The sequence below is a fragment of the Phalacrocorax carbo genome, chromosome 9, assembly GCF_963921805.1.
Source record: "Phalacrocorax carbo chromosome 9, bPhaCar2.1, whole genome shotgun sequence".
Taxonomy (NCBI): Eukaryota; Metazoa; Chordata; class Aves; order Suliformes; family Phalacrocoracidae; genus Phalacrocorax; species Phalacrocorax carbo.
This window is the reverse complement of record NC_087521.1, coordinates 10,155,287-10,170,995: the sequence shown is the minus strand read 5'-3', so window position 1 is coordinate 10,170,995 and position 15,709 is coordinate 10,155,287.

The following is a 15,709-nucleotide window of genomic DNA, read 5'->3' as shown; positions in this document are numbered from 1 at the left end:
GGCCCATGGTGCATCAGGAGGCATGCAGAAGCTCCACCTGAGCGTGGCTGCAGCCTGCATGTTGCTCCTTTACTGGAAGACAATAGCAAATGTAGCCAGTAACTTCAGCTGAGCAACTTATAAGGGTGAATACTGACTGGAGTAATGATGGAAGACTTTTTAAGGGGCTGCTTCGCACTCTCCAGGAATTCTTGGTAGGGACTCCACAGAAACGGGCTGAACCAGCTCCATCTCACCTCTGAGGCATCATGACAGACCAGGCTCTGGCTCCCCCACCTCAGTAAAGCCAGCTCGTTATGTACAGTGGCACTGCTTGTTGCCAGCATTTTAACAAATGGCCTCTCAAAATTTGCCCTCGGGCTGTCACAATCCCTCTGCAGTAAAGGGGCATGTATTTGTAGAAATAAGTGGAAGAGGAGGCAATGCTGCTTGGCCAACAAATGCATGTTAAACGCTGTTTCTGGAAATGTCCACTTCCACTCATTATTTGAGGGCAGATTAATGTGGCACAGTGATTTGAGGTAGGAAGAGAGATGGAATGTTATGCTTAAATATATATATTTTAATTCCTGCAACTCAATGCAGATTGCCACATTTTAAAAAATGAAACATTTGTGTAGCCCTAGGGATGAGTCTTTTCCGAGAGAAGCAAGGTAGTATGCTTGAAGGCTTGGAGCTGATCACCACCAGAGTCCCTTGCAGTAATGTAGGATTCCTCTATGTGAACGCATGCTGGAGTCAGTCCCCACTTCTCTCTTTCAGGAATGCAAACAAAGATCTTAAAAACCCAAACCCAAAAGTCCCCTATTAGTTGCAGGTCTTTTCTATGAAGCATTTTGCATTCCCGCCATTTTTATTTCTGCTGCATGACTTGCATGATGTCCCAGCCCCTCCTGCAGCTGTGGTACTTCTTTACCTGTGGACCCTATCTCAGGGATTTTTGGATTTGTTCTTCTCAGGAGGTTCCTCTCCTGCTTGATGGGACAGAAAGAAGAGGAAAATAGTTTCCATTTGTCATCGCAGGGTGCAGCAGAGTCCTCCTGGGCTCTTCCTGATCTGCCCCTTTCTGTATGAAAATGGCCAGGAGGGCTCGCTTTTCCATCACCTGCCCCAAGCCGTACCAAAGGCCCGTGGGGCAAGCTGGGGAGAGGGGAACCCCTGCCTCTCTCACTCCCACCTCTGCTCAGCTGTGCTTTCCCAGGTTTGCCGGAGCATGGAAGGCAGACAGCCAAAACTGTCAGCCGGGCTGGAAATAGCAAGGATCGGGAAAGTCGGCAGGAGATTTCATGCCAAAATTTGAAGCAGAATGTTTTACCAGAGTTGCTAGCAGCCCCAACAGAGATCAGGGCCCAACTGTCTGCAGTATTGTGTGAGCATGTGTATTGTGTATGTGTGCATATATATCCACCCACGGAATAGACTCTGCTTATCCTCAAGAGTCTACTATGTACATGGACAAAAGTAGAAGAAAGGAAATATTATTTCCTATCTTCCAGATGGGGCATTGAATCCTGTGTCGTTACTGTGATTGTGTAGATGAGGTAATTGCACGCACATGGTCTGCGGTAGGATCGGTGAGCGCAATTTTTGTGGTCAATATATTCAGGCACTTAAAATTGTGAGCATGAAAATATACACATGGCTGATAAGATAAACAGTCTCTATTTTACAAATAAATTAAGAAGATAAATAGTACACAATTTACTGGGGAGGGAGGAGTGGAGGGGAGGGGAGAATCACTGACAGCTTCCTGGCAAAACGTTTAAGACAGTAGAATACAGGCACCAAGCTGACACACAGATAAACATTGCAAGGGCACTGGTGTAATGAAAAGAAGAATCTGGGTGGAGCAGTCTGCTTCCAACTACTTGAACAAAGAAACAAACAAAGGAAAAATTAACAATTTTAGTAGTAAGTTAAACAGAAAGCTAACGAAACACGAGGCTTAGTGTCTTAAAATTAAACGAAGCATGGTGTCGCAGGCTTGCCAGCTAGCTAGGGCTGGATGCAGAGGAGCAGTATTCTGTACTAGAGACAGTAGATGCCTGCATGTTTTCTTTCAGTCCTGCATAAGCTGTGCAAGCTGAGGACGTCCATAAACTGGTACATTTTCTTGGTAATTTTAAAAAGATTTTTGAATAGTAAGTAAGTTTCAGTTAGGAACTGTGACAATTAGGGAAAATGATTACTCAAACTAGTAAGTTCAGGTAATCTTGAACTACGCTATGTATGTGTACGAGGGGTGTCTCCTTCAGAAGTCTGCACAGGAGCATCTCGGACATTCTCCCTAATCCTTTCCCACTTGGGCACGTTAGAAAGACTGGACCGATGACTGGTAGGTCATTGTCACAGCTCTGTTCCTGGCAGGGCAATAACCCAAGAGGTCATCAGCAAAAAAAATCCAGAATAGAGCAAGGCAATGAGTGGGTCACAGTAAGCATTCAAGGATTTTATGATCAAAACTATTGCACATACAAGTACAACATGTGGTGGTGCAATACTGTGAATCTGTAATTCTAATGTACTTCCTGGTATTAGTAAGGACCTCCACTGCCTAGTTAAAAATCTGTGCTTCGTAGACTGACTCTATTTCAGTGTCATCAAGGTGTCAGCCAAAAATTCTGAAGCCGCACTAAGATTTGCTGTGGAAGAGAAGACTCCAGAATACGTACAGCTTTTGGCCCAGTTTCAGAAAGGGGCTGATTGTGGAGTTCAGTGCATGTTGTTGCGTTTTTTTTTTTATTTTTTAATGACTCATATTTTGGACCTTATTTCTGTTTGTCTTTCAATGCCAAACAGAAATTGCTATTTAGGTCAAACTGCTGTTTTAGTGCTAATAGAAGCAGACATTGCTTTTGTCTATGGGTTTCACAGCTATGCATTTTTCAGAGTGAAGTTCCCTCTTCAGGCTACTGCTGACGCTTCGCTGTGGTGGTGTTATACAGGCTTTTAGTGCTACCCCTGCTGCGTTACTTGTGCATGCACAGTTGTGGGATATAGCTGGGGAGCTACCTTTCAGATTTGGCTAACTTTTTTTGTTCATGCAGGCTCCAAGTATGGCGTCCTCTCCTCCCAGGTGACTTTCAGGCCACATCCTGCTGCCACCACACTGTCCTGGCTTTTACCTCTCAGCATTTCTTACCTGCTGGCTTGACCCTGCCTCTTGGCCCGTCCCTGGCTGCTGCCTGCTCTGCTGTACCCTGCCTCCCTGCAGGGTTGTTTCCTAAGCCCCAGGCTCTAGTTTACTGCTTTCTGACAAGTGCCAGCTTTGGAGAAGAGCCTCAGCTCACGCCTAGCGCAGGCTTTTAGCCTGTGTTCTGCTCCGTGCCTCGTCTCGGATGGTGGTGTGCCTCTGCAGTGAAGCACGCTGCCCTGCGGCCCTGGAACCAGTGCCTCGGAGGCGCGCATGGGAACGGGAGAGCTGCTGGCTCAGGTGCCAGAAGACTGCCACCAGCAAATGAGGTTGCTGCAGGCTGCTCATCACTTCCCATCAGGTAACCGAGTTGAAGCATCTCTGTGCAGCACGAAGTCTGCACAATTTAAGCATTTGCCCTTTATGAGAGCCACCGTGACCTATCAGATGGTTCTGAGCACAGAAGTTGATAGATAAAAGTGAAGAGGAGGGTGCCAGTTCAGGTGCCTGCTGGTGTAACTCCATGCTTGCAAGACTTCAGTGAATTTCCTTCAGTTCTTATCAGCTGAATATCTGGCTCTCTACCTTTTACTCAGAGCACTGAGACTTCTGAAGATGGATCTTTAAACCTATTTATGCACAGATACTCAGATCCTGAGCTACAGCCAACGGTGTGGGCTGAGGGAGAAAGTACAAAAATGGCTTTAAGCTACCTTTGAAGTTCTTCCATATCTGTATTATTTTGCTTGCTCTGATTAAAATAAATAACACTTTAACTTGCAGAATAGCCAAATATGAGCTGGTTATCAGCTATCCCAGGGTCTCTACTACCAGCTAATGTCTAGAAGGCTGAAAGCACCTCTTAAGGCTACTATTTTCTTACTTCCCAACCTCCTCAGGCTTTTCTGCAGGTAAGAAGAACCTTAAAATTACTCAGTTTGTTGTTCAGTTCTGAGAGGGCTTTGCTCACAGGAACAGCATGACTGAGCACAGTGTGAGAATTAGAGTCATTTTTACTTACAGACATAACAAGATGGTTTCTGTGAAATTTTCCAAACCCTTTCAAATTGATCCTCTTTTACAGTACATTTATGACACACAGTCCAACACTCCATGTTCTCTGAGCCACTGCAGCCTGCCCTTCTTGGTTTTGTCTGTTGTTTTTGTGTTTGGTGGGGTTTTTTCTGGTCAATTATTTTGCCCAAACTTTGTATTCAGAACAGTTGATGCCACCCTGAAACTCTTTGGTAACAGAGGGATGTTTTTACGTGTTTTACTATTTTTTCCTCTTACCACTGATTGGTTTGAGTTGATATTCATGCTCTGAATTAACAGAAGTTAGTTGCAGCACCCACATTTCATCATAACTGTACATATGGTTTAACTCTCACAAAAACAGGGCCAAGGTTTTATATAGTAGCTAGAAAGAGGTATTTTACTGAGACTTAGAAGACGACCATTCAACCCAGAGTTACTGGCCTTTCAGTAATATTGATTTATGTTTTTTTACTGTCTTGTAACTATAGTGTTATGATATCCGGACTTGATATTATTCCTTTGTCCTACTGCAAGGGGCTGCAAGGGCATGAAGGGAGTGAAGAAGTCACACAGCTGGTCAGAAACTAATTCCCCCTGGCCCCATGCAGGCCTCAGTGGTGGTGAAGCACCCTGGCAGGGAGGAGAGCAGACAAGTACCCTGTATGTGTGGATGACATCCATGCTCACAGCCTAGATTAACTGGCAGAGCTATCTAGGCTCCAAAGCAAGTATTTCCAGCCCATAGGAATGGGCTCACCTTACTGCTGTGACCACAGCACAGGAGAAATAAGGTGCAAACTTCTCACCGTCTCCAGAGCAGCTTGGTGGTCATCTGGTGGGGAAAGTAGCAATTTACTGCTTGATGCCCCAGAGAGATGAGGTAAAGTCTACAACTGCAGTGATGACCTGAGCCTACGGATGAGCCTTGTTTAGCGCCGCACCATAGCTGAGCCCACTCGTAGCCCCGAAGAGCCCAACCTTCTGCTGCCGCAGCCACGGGGTTTGCTAAGTTAGGGCCTCTCCCCATAGCTTCCCACTTCGCTTCTTGCATGACCCAGCCAGTTTTCTCTCCCCTGCCTTGCAGAACTGTCCCACATCTCCCAGTCATGTTCCCTCCTTTACTCCTTCTCCAGTGTTTTCGGAGATGCATGCAGGCTGTCCCATTATCCCGCACCTCAGTAAGGGGAGTTGGGAGTACAGAGGTCAACAGACTGGGATCACTTTCTGCCCAAACTGGTTCACCTGGATGCTGGTTCCCAGCCAGCCTCCTTGGGAGGTGGGAGAGGGGCAAGGTGAGAAGGAAAAGCAGGAGAAAACGGGAGCAGCAAGACTTGTTCTGAAAGAACTAGGGAAAACTGCTCCAGGCAAGGAGGCTGGTGTGGGCTGTGATTTCTGCATCTCTCCCTAGGAGCTGAGGTGATACACAGCTGGCAGACAGCCTTCCCCTCCTCCTCTGGGTGCTTCCCATTCCCAGGGCAGTATTATGGCACTGGGCATCCAATGCAGAGGGAAGAGGGGCCAAGGAGCCGGTTGGCAGGAGGAGGGCTCTGCCAGCAGAGGACTGGCAGCACCTAACGTGGACGCAGCATGGGATAGCAGCTAGCATTCCTCCTGTAGGGAACAGCCCGCTTTCAGGTTCTGTCTTTCCCCTGCTGTGCTCATTGGTCTTCACCTGTGATCTGTGTTCTCCACAAAAACTTGCTCTTTCCAGGCTCCTTCCCATCTCCCCTGTGCTCAGACCCCGGTACTTGAAGGAGCTCTCCCTGCAAAGCCTAGGCTCAGCCTAATGCTTTTAACCACCCCTAAAGCCAGTGTTTTTCAGAAGCTGTATTTATGACCCCATATAAATTAGATACAGATTGCTTAATTTGCATAGGTGCCAGACACAGAGATGCGCAAAACTTGGCAGGTATGCCCAGACGCAAGGGGGGTGGGTGTTGCAAGAGGGAGGAGACAGGGCCCATGTTCATGTTCCTGGGGGGATCGCTGCTGGCAGGGCAAAAGGGGTTTAGTGGAACCCAAAAAGTTTAAGATCAAAGCTGTGAAAGGGCTTTTAAATCCATTCTGCTCTCTGCCTGCACTGTACCAGCACTCTCTTATGCTTTGCTTTAAGCAAAAACTTTCACTGTGGTCAAATATTATGCATGTGAAGAAGCTGCCAGCATGATGTGGCTATGGAAGCTTTTGGCAAATCAGCTGAGTGTGAGACATCATGGTTGCACTCTCTCAGGTTGAGCAGTGACGGCTACACGTTGCTTACCTCCCATCTCCTCCACCTTGCTGCCAGGGGTCATTGCCTCTGCACCAGCAGTGGCCAAAGCAGGGGCTTGCTGCTTCAGCCCATGCAGCCCCAGGCCAGACTTGGCAGCAAAATCACCGTCATCAGCATCTGCTCGTTTCCCCTGCTCCTGGGACAGACGGCACTGGAAGAGGGTTACAGCAGATGCAAGGGATGTAAAGTGTTAAAGATTGCTGCTGTTCAAGCCAACAGAGCCCATCTGCCAGAGCCCTTAAAATGTGTTCAGTCCCAAGATAGAGGTTGCTGTTACAAATCAAGTGGCTTTAGTGTGATGCTGTTTAGTAGGGTCTGCTTATAATGAACCAAAAACTTGGACAAGCACCCTCTGCCACATCTAGCTAGGCAGTTTAATGCATTAACACAACCAACTTGCTACTCTTTCCCCCAGAGCAGTACAGGATGGGTACCACACCTTGCCCCTTCCCATTCACAGCCCAGTGTTTCAGCTTAAGACAATAATAAAGGTGAGCTTGTGCTAAGACACCAAGCTGCTGTCCCTCTCAAATGCCTGAATCCCACTCTGCTACCTGGCAAAAGAGGCAGTAACTTTTCATCACTATGGTATCTTAAACCTTTTTTGACAAAGGTGACATTTGGAAGGGGAGATCCATCAGAGCTCTGCAGACCCTTTGCTCCTGAACGAGAGCGCTTACATAGGGTTTAAGATGTCTTAACTTGTTCATGTTGTCATCATGCCTTTAGCTGATTTATCTTGAGCTTTGTAAGTGGACACATGGCAGAAATTTGCTAAAACGCCAATGGAAATTTTGCCTGTTGGCAAAAGGCCAGCTACAAGTAATTATTGTGAAGGCACCTGTTAACGAGTGAGGTTACTTACATCCTCTTTGTTTTCATCACTTCTCTTTGTTAAGCAGAAGGCACATCGGAAATTCTGCTGTCTGAGGATGACAGCAGATTGGGGATGTGGTTATCTGCCTCCAGTTACTACACTCTCAACACTCCCTCTCAGAGGCTGAGTGGGATGGCTAGAAAATCGGGAGGATGTGGTTTCTGAATTCTGAATCATGACAGTTTTCCCCCAATACTCTTATCTGTAGTAATTTAAAAATTCCAGCCTAGTAATTAGACTGCAGCTGGTCTCAGGCTCTGTGGCCCTTGACACTAGCTTCTTAAATTTCAGGACTAACCAGAGTAATCAAATTAAGGTTTTTTTAATTAACAGTTCTACTAAACTGATACTCGGAGGCCAAGCTGAGCAACTGCATTTTAGAAGTCATTCTGTTACTTCCACTCCTGTTTTCATTTCTTCCCCAGGGAGCTGTAAGTCCCACACGAATTATTTTTGTAAAACCTTGTAGCAGAGTCAGACACAGGGTGCACACTAGAAACAGATAATGTGAGAGAAGATATTCCAGCATTTTTTTATTTGGCTTTTCAACCTGCCTTAGAAGGGAGGATGGATTAGATGACCTTCAGAGATCCCTTCCAGCCCTACTTTTTCCACTCTTCATAATATCTATGGGAACATGATGATCAGAGGTGGGTGCCTCTTGCTTCCAAAGATATATTTCCAACCGGTAAACCAATTAACTACGTATGTAGTAAAACAAAACAAAAACCCAAAACAACCCACAAAAAACCTTAGGAGTCTTCCAGAACCTTAAATATGTACCTCAGAATAGCTGAGCTCTATTTTAGACAGCAGAGATGTGATTAATATCTCTTGTCAGATCAGGCTAGAGCACTTGGAAGGGAACTTGTGGTAGTCTGTCAATTTTTACCCTAGTCCTGCCTGGCTGGGGGTTTCAGCTGGTACTTGGGTCCCCTCCCTCCTGTGCCTGGGTAACAGCGAGTGAATAAAGCAGCAAGTGATTAGTGCCAGTTCATGCAGAACCCTGAGAGGTGCCTTACGGAGATCTCTCAGCAGGCTTCAGTTCTGTCTGGTGACACAGTTATCTTGGTCCCTGATCAAGACCAAACAGGGATGCACCGCATCCCACAGATACTGCCTATAAGAATTTGTGCTTACAGCCTGAAGTTCTGCTGTGCTGACCACTAACTCCAGTAGCATGTACAGGATCAGATATTGGTGTAATACCTGATCCTCTATGTAGTTTGACACCAAACTCAAGTTCATTCATACATTCAAGCTTTGCTTGGTTTAATGATGACCTTGTCTAGTGTTTTCTCAAGTTAAAGATTAGCTGACACATATGAACTGGTAGTTACTGTAATATTAACCTTTCTCCCAGCTACTGCTCAGCTTGTCCCTGAAATTAATTTTCAGGCTTTGGACCACCCTTAGCCTGCAAGCTGAGCAATACTAAAATGCAACAATCTCAAATACTGTCACAGCACATCTCAAACTGCCTACACCTCATGGAAAAATCTGACAGATGCCTCACTTAGAAATGCTTTGGTTTAGGTATGTAATTCTATTTTGTTTCCTTAATACATTTCTGTGAAAACAGGGTTATGGTTTAGGATTTAATCCTCTGTGTATTCCTGACTTCAGTCATAATCTCTGTCCACATCAAAATTAGCTGGGACATCGTCTTCACAGCGCATAGCAGATTTGAAAATGATCTTCTAATCATTTTTTTTCTGTAAAGATCTAAAACCTAAGCAGAAAAATAATGAAAAGAGCCTACCTTCATTTCACTGACGTGTCATGCTCAAAGTTTTCTCATCCTTTTTAAATTATCCTTAGTGTGAATTGATTTTGTGGTATTGACTCCAGGAATACTGTGCGTAAGCAGTTATGTTTTGTGCCATATATTAAATAGCAAAAAGGATCTGGTGCATATATTTATAAAAAAGATAATAATTCTTTCACTCCATCCACATAACCGTAGAAACTCAATCAATGAAGAGGTAGTGGTGGTTACAATACTGCATTTGTTTTTCAATTCTGTGTTCTCACTAGAAAAGATGACCCTGCAGTTGTCTTTTCCAGTGCAGAACAGCATTGACATTTGAAACTTACTGGGAAAAAACACCCCATTAATTTCCATGAGTAGCCGAAAAGCTGAGTAACAAAACCGGTGAAAGATGCATTGTAACAACAGACAGAATAAAAAAAGTAGCGGCTTATACCTAAAGTTAAGCGTTCACTACGGGAAAGTGGATTTAAGTTCAGTGTCAGATCACTGTCACCTGCCCTAGCCAAAATGGTGCCTTACCTTATTTTGGTTTTAAGGAGGTTGTATTTGAGCTATGAAAACTGAATCCCAAAATAAGCAAACCTACTCTTTCCTTGGAACATTGCTCATTGTTCCATGCTTCAAAAGGATCCAGGAAGCGGTGGATGTATATAGGCCACAAATCAAAGACAAGAGCATGATTAATAGGCTACCTGACCTTTCTCAGGGAAAGACAGCCGGAAGGGCTGGAGCAGGCTGGTGTGGGGAAGAAGGGCTGCACAGTTCCATGGGGGTCTCCGTAGTCGGGGCAAGAACTCCATTTATGCATCTTTCCAGAATAATTTCTGAACTGTGTATTCTCCAGTCTTTTATGAGTTGTCTGCTAATGCTTAAGGGTTCACCCACGTGCCTTTTTTGGGATTAATTTAACTGTAGATCAGTTCAGAAAGAGGTAGCCATATGGGTATAAGCTACAGTGGTAGAAGCACTGTTAGCGTAGTATAAGTGCATCCACTCTAACAGGGTGTGAAGTAATTTTAATGATATTTGTAAGTTAAAAACATTTCAAAAGTATGTTTAAATCATCCCATGTCAATATGTGGCTGCTTAACAGTTATTGAAGCTGAACCTTATGAAATGCATTTATCCAAAATTATTTCATAGAAATCTTAAGCTTCCCATCAACTGCTTTAGCCCACTTGGTATCACAGGTCGGGACTCTTCTGCCTCACCAGGGTAAAGAGAAACAAGATCATTTCACTTGAGGTCTTGGTTAACACTTTTTGCCACCATGAAATGTTCTAAGAATTAAAGGATGACAGAAAACTCCCTCAAATCACATTTTAAAAAGCATTTTCCAAAAGTGACTATGTTAGTAGACTTTATTGTCACCAGAAAGCCTCTGTTAATCTTACAAAGCATCTGCAATGAATAATTTTCCCCTCCCCCATTCTTATTTGCTGCCAGAAACAGCTTATAAATGCTCAGTTGAAAACTCTGCCAAATTTTGCTTTTAGGCTTACTATTGTAAATAGCAAATATTTCTACTGATTTTGGTAGAATCACTCCAGATTTACGCGGGTGCGAGGGGAAGCCAAACTTTGCCTGGGTCTTTCCTCACCAGCTGCCACTTGGTGCCGTGGTCAGCACCAGAACTGCCACCTCTGGTGTCAGTGGAAGGCAAGTGCTTGAGCTGCATGTGCCCATCGTTTGACAAATCATTACAAACAGATTTGAACAAGTATTTCTTTACAAAACAAACTGGTCAGCAGGCTCCAGTCTCTATTCTCCTGATGCATTTTACAGGAAATAATATCAAGTTAGCTATTATGAAACTACCCCCTCCTCACACACACATAATTGTTTCCAGCTTGCTGATTATTACCCTTTCCTTAACTGATAGAGTGAGAAGAGAAATAAAAATATCTCCACACAGTGGGCCAAATCCTCATCTGGTATAAATCGACATAGCTCCATCAAAGTCAATAAAACCATGTTGATTTACACCAGTCAAGGAGCTGATGCACTATAATTTTTTTACTTGCTTTTAAAAATAAAACCTTATGTGATTGTGTAACCAACATTGCAACAGCAACCAGCATTTTCTTTTGTGAAGTCAGACATGTGCCCTTCCTTTGACTTTCAAACATTTTCACTTAGGTAGTCCTTCTATCGATTTTTTCCTCACCTTCTGGCAGAATGCTCCTACCACCCTTTTGACTGGGCCAGCGTCATGAGCAAGGAACAAACTGGGCTGAGTGATGATCAGACACAAAATAATAATTCTGTGGAGTAATGAGCATGAGGAGTGAAATGTTACCACTACTCTTCTGTGCAAAAGAGGGAAAGGGGCTAAGCAAAGCAAAAGATAAGAAAATTATTTCTCTACTGACATTCTCTCTGATCTCCGCAACACCTTCCAGTTAGCTAACATATATTAACAGCAGCAAGCAATTAGTAATTCTTACCCGGAAGCGACAGTGCCGTAAGCTACTATTATAGATTAAGTTTCTTAGATAATCTTTAAAATAATGCAGTGAGATTTATTATAACAAGGTCTACTAAAGCTGATAGAAACCGTGTGCTCTGCCTGGACAAAGTCAGGTTTCTAAAGGCTTTCTCCAGTCTTCACTAAGGGCTGTCAAACACATGGTGAACTTTTTGGGAATACGCTTTGTCTTTTGTTCTGATCAAGAGCACAGAGAGATGTACTGTGGAAGACCTTTTACATCCATTGCAGGGGTTCTAGGCGTTTCAGTGTGGTATACTGTCAAATAAAGGTCTGGTCTTTCCCAAAACCCTCATTTTTTTAACTGGTTCTTTTGATTGATCTGTATATTCAGAAATTCGTTATAACTTCAATAGCGTCCTGAAAAATCTGAACAACTTTATTGTTAACGCTGACATAGTTTTGTTCTGGTTCAACAAGAACTTTTAAGGAAAATGTTTGTTTATTAATTCTTGGTATTTAGCAGCCCCTAATAACATGCTGGTGGTTTTTTTTTTTGTCAAAATTAATGGTGATACTTGCAGGATTGTAGCCTTTAATTTCCAATAGCTTTTTTGAATACTGTAACAAATTAAAGTTTAATAAAAAACTGCAATAGCACACATTTCCAAATTATTTTGTGCCAAATCTGGGCAAGATTAAGCTCCCTTTAAAATACATATTCCATTGCTTTGAATAACATCTTGAAAATCATTCTATGATGTCTGGAATTCAGTTGCAAAGACTGAATCAGAATTCAGTCACACATTCTGGTCTCTATTTTAATATACATTTTTTAATTCATAGGCCAGTCTGAAATGCATTCAGAATTGATTGTAAACCTTTTTATAGTAAGACTTGAAAATTTCCTTATCATATATAGTAGGTACCACTGCACTACTTAGTTTGACTTGGAAAAGACTGCTTATCTCTATTAAACTGTAAACCCTTTGGTTTTGGGGTCCTGCTTTTACTGTAGCCCTCATTTTGGACTGTAGCCTTTATTTTGTAATGAGGGTTTGCCACCTGGTTGAATGACTGACTGAGATTCTGATGCAGAGAAATCCAGTTCAGATCCTTCATTACCTGTCTGTTTCCATGGCGAGATATGACTTTGAAAACATGGATCTAGTCCCTGGAGAAAACAGTGGTTCCCCAAGCACCCTATAAGCAGGCATTTATAGGCAGGCACTCTCCAGATCTGTGCAGAGGAAATTAAAACACACAAACTGGCAAACACCTTCCATTCAGTCAGGACTGAAAGACTGGCCCTGTCTGTAAAGAAAGGTCAGGGTAGATCTTGCCAAACAGTTCTGTCACATGTAGGGTAGAACAGCCTTGCATAAGATGGGCAAGAAGTGTCAAGTCCTGCTGGGGACAAACAAAAGTTATTTGAAAAGTCAGGTCCTGTCCTCCCTGGTACTGATGGGGACAAACAAGTCACTCCAAAATAAAACTGCACTAAAAGACAAGGAATCAAAAAGGCGTTTACTTAGCTAGAAAGTGCAGTCCATCACAGGGCTGCAGTTCAGGCTTGCTAACTCGCGTGAGGATGTTTCTGGGGCTGCGGGAGGCTTGCTTTCAAGCTGCCAGTTTAATAACCCAGAGCACTCAAGAGGCTGCTCTCTACAATGCTGACCCCTTTTCCTACATGACGGCAAGAGAAACAGTCACATGCCAACGTCCACACTTGTGATGCTTGAGCTTTTCCTGGAAAAGTCACAAATTGCCCTTTGAGGAAGTTGTGTCTGCTGGTATCAAGATGGATGATTTGGGTGCTGCGTCACCACAAAGCATTTATCAGCGGGTTGGAGACCGGAGACCCAGCGGGTGCAGTGCCCCATTTTGGGGAGCTTGGTTTCAGCCTGGATTGCTCAAAGTTCATCAAAGCAGGGTGCTTCCAATGAAATGCTTCAAGCTCATAGCTTGGGTCAGCAGAAAAAGCAAATCTAACCAGCTCCAACCCAAGGTTCCTTCCTCCAAGCATAACTCATATGGAAAAGGTGTAGAAGTTTTAGGTTACATCTCAGACATGCTTTTCTTTTTATCTACAGTAAAACTTTTATTTTATTCCAAAGTATGGCAACAAAGACTGAAAAAAAGCATGGCATTGCCTTGCCTTAAGCATGCTGAATCTTTGTGGCATTTTTAGACTAGGTTCTTGGCTTTGGAGACTAGAGAAACCTGAAAGTGTACTGGATATGAAGTCAAAAGAGCTTGTTACCCAACGTGCTTTCTTCCACAGAGTATTGAAATATTAAGAACACTGGCAAATAACGCTTGGATACAACTCCCTTTGTTTGTGTGGAGTTGCATTTGTTTGTCTGAAGCCAAACTGGGTGGATAATTTTGCATTCTTTATCTTAGCGGTGAATTGTGTGGTTCTGAAATTTGAATAAGATAAGATCACAAACAAGTAAAAACCTGTAGGCTGAAAAATCAATATGTTTCAAAGTAACAGTTGAGAAACAAATGCTTCCTGTACTAATATGCTGAAAACTAGGTTTGGGGATTCTGCTTGAGCTGATATCATTACTAACAGCTAAAGCAGTATTATAAGGAATTTGAGCTGCCTTCATAGTTAGATGATAATCATGCCATCACCTAAAAATAAGGTACTCAAAAGGCTGGTAATGGTAAACTGCAACATTAGGGTTTTTTTAAGCTTCTCAATATTTGCATAATAATTAGATCTTAACAACTGTAGTTCCTTTTAATCACTCGTGATGAGGTCTGCTCTTTCCATTTACCCAGAAATTTTCTAATGTTTTAGTTGAATTATTCAGAATAGCGACTCTTCTGCTAAGATGTTCCTATTTTTCAGTTCAGGGCTCAGTGTCATTGTCGCCAAAGAGTGGCAGAATTCCTGCTAACTTAATCACATTCAGACCTATACCGTGCCTAACATCAGAAAGCCATTAATAACTAGCTTATACCAACCAAAGTCTGTTCTGTCGGTGATGACACATCTTAAAAATAGTTTCCTCTGAATGAAATCTACATTTCTGTACTGAATTATTACTTGCTGGGAGTCACTCTTTCGGTAACCCTTACACTTTGCTGAAACAAAACACTCATTGCCCTTGAGAAACATGTGAATAAGCCATGCCTAATATGATACAATTCAAGAATAATTAAAGGCAGTAACTGAAAACTGTAGGCTAGCAGCAATGTAAAAATTTCCTTTGCCACTGGAATCTGACTTTTCTTCTTTCAGCCCCTGCTTCACTTAGGGAATTTAGGAATGGGGTAGGACTCAAACACTGGACTTTGCAGAAATAATCCTAGAATCCCCAGTCTCTGTGTCTGGTACATAATTCACTAGGACAGAACTAAACATCTCCTATTTATATTTCGCTATATATGCTGAAGTCTCCCGAGTGCTGGCTTTGTCTACAAGCAAGCCATATATGTAGTATAAACATCTGTGTATTTATAGCACAGAATCCTCCAAATTCTCATCACCTCAGCAGATGACTGACTTTTTTGAAAAGCTACACATGCAATAGCAGTCTCATCCTCTCTGCAGGTATTTGTTTGGTCAACACCATTCTTTAGAGAACTGAGGTGTTGACAGGAAAAGGGACAGGTTGTTGAGTTATGAGGCTGTGGAATGATTGTGATAGGCAGGACCCAGCAGCTACAAATAGCGCAGTAAACCAAGATGGATGTCAATTCAGTCCTTCAACAAAGTCAGAATGACTCAAATAGCATGTCGAGGCACACCACACAGAGACTTATCTGCTTAGTTCTATGTAAAAGAATTAAAACAAAAAAAAAAAAGAGAAAAATCCAGAAATCAGCTGAACTGCATCTTCCCAGAGAGGATCATATAACAGTGCTTAAGATGGAATTTGGACTAGAGCCTCAACTGAGAACATTGTGAGAAGCTCCCAGTCCAGTTTCTTTGGTTTTTATGAGAAGGGAGAGAAGTGGTGATTAAGGCAGCTTTGTAACTTAAAAAAAGAAACATCCTTGGATGATGTTAAATGGCAGAGGAAAGAGAAGAAATAAAAAGAAGAATGACCTACTTTTAAACCTATATAACGACAACTGTAAATATTTTTATCTACGTGCCCCTGAAGTTCCAACTTTATTTTCTTGGAAGTTTTTGAAACAGCTGTGAAATCACTTGTTACTTGCCAATT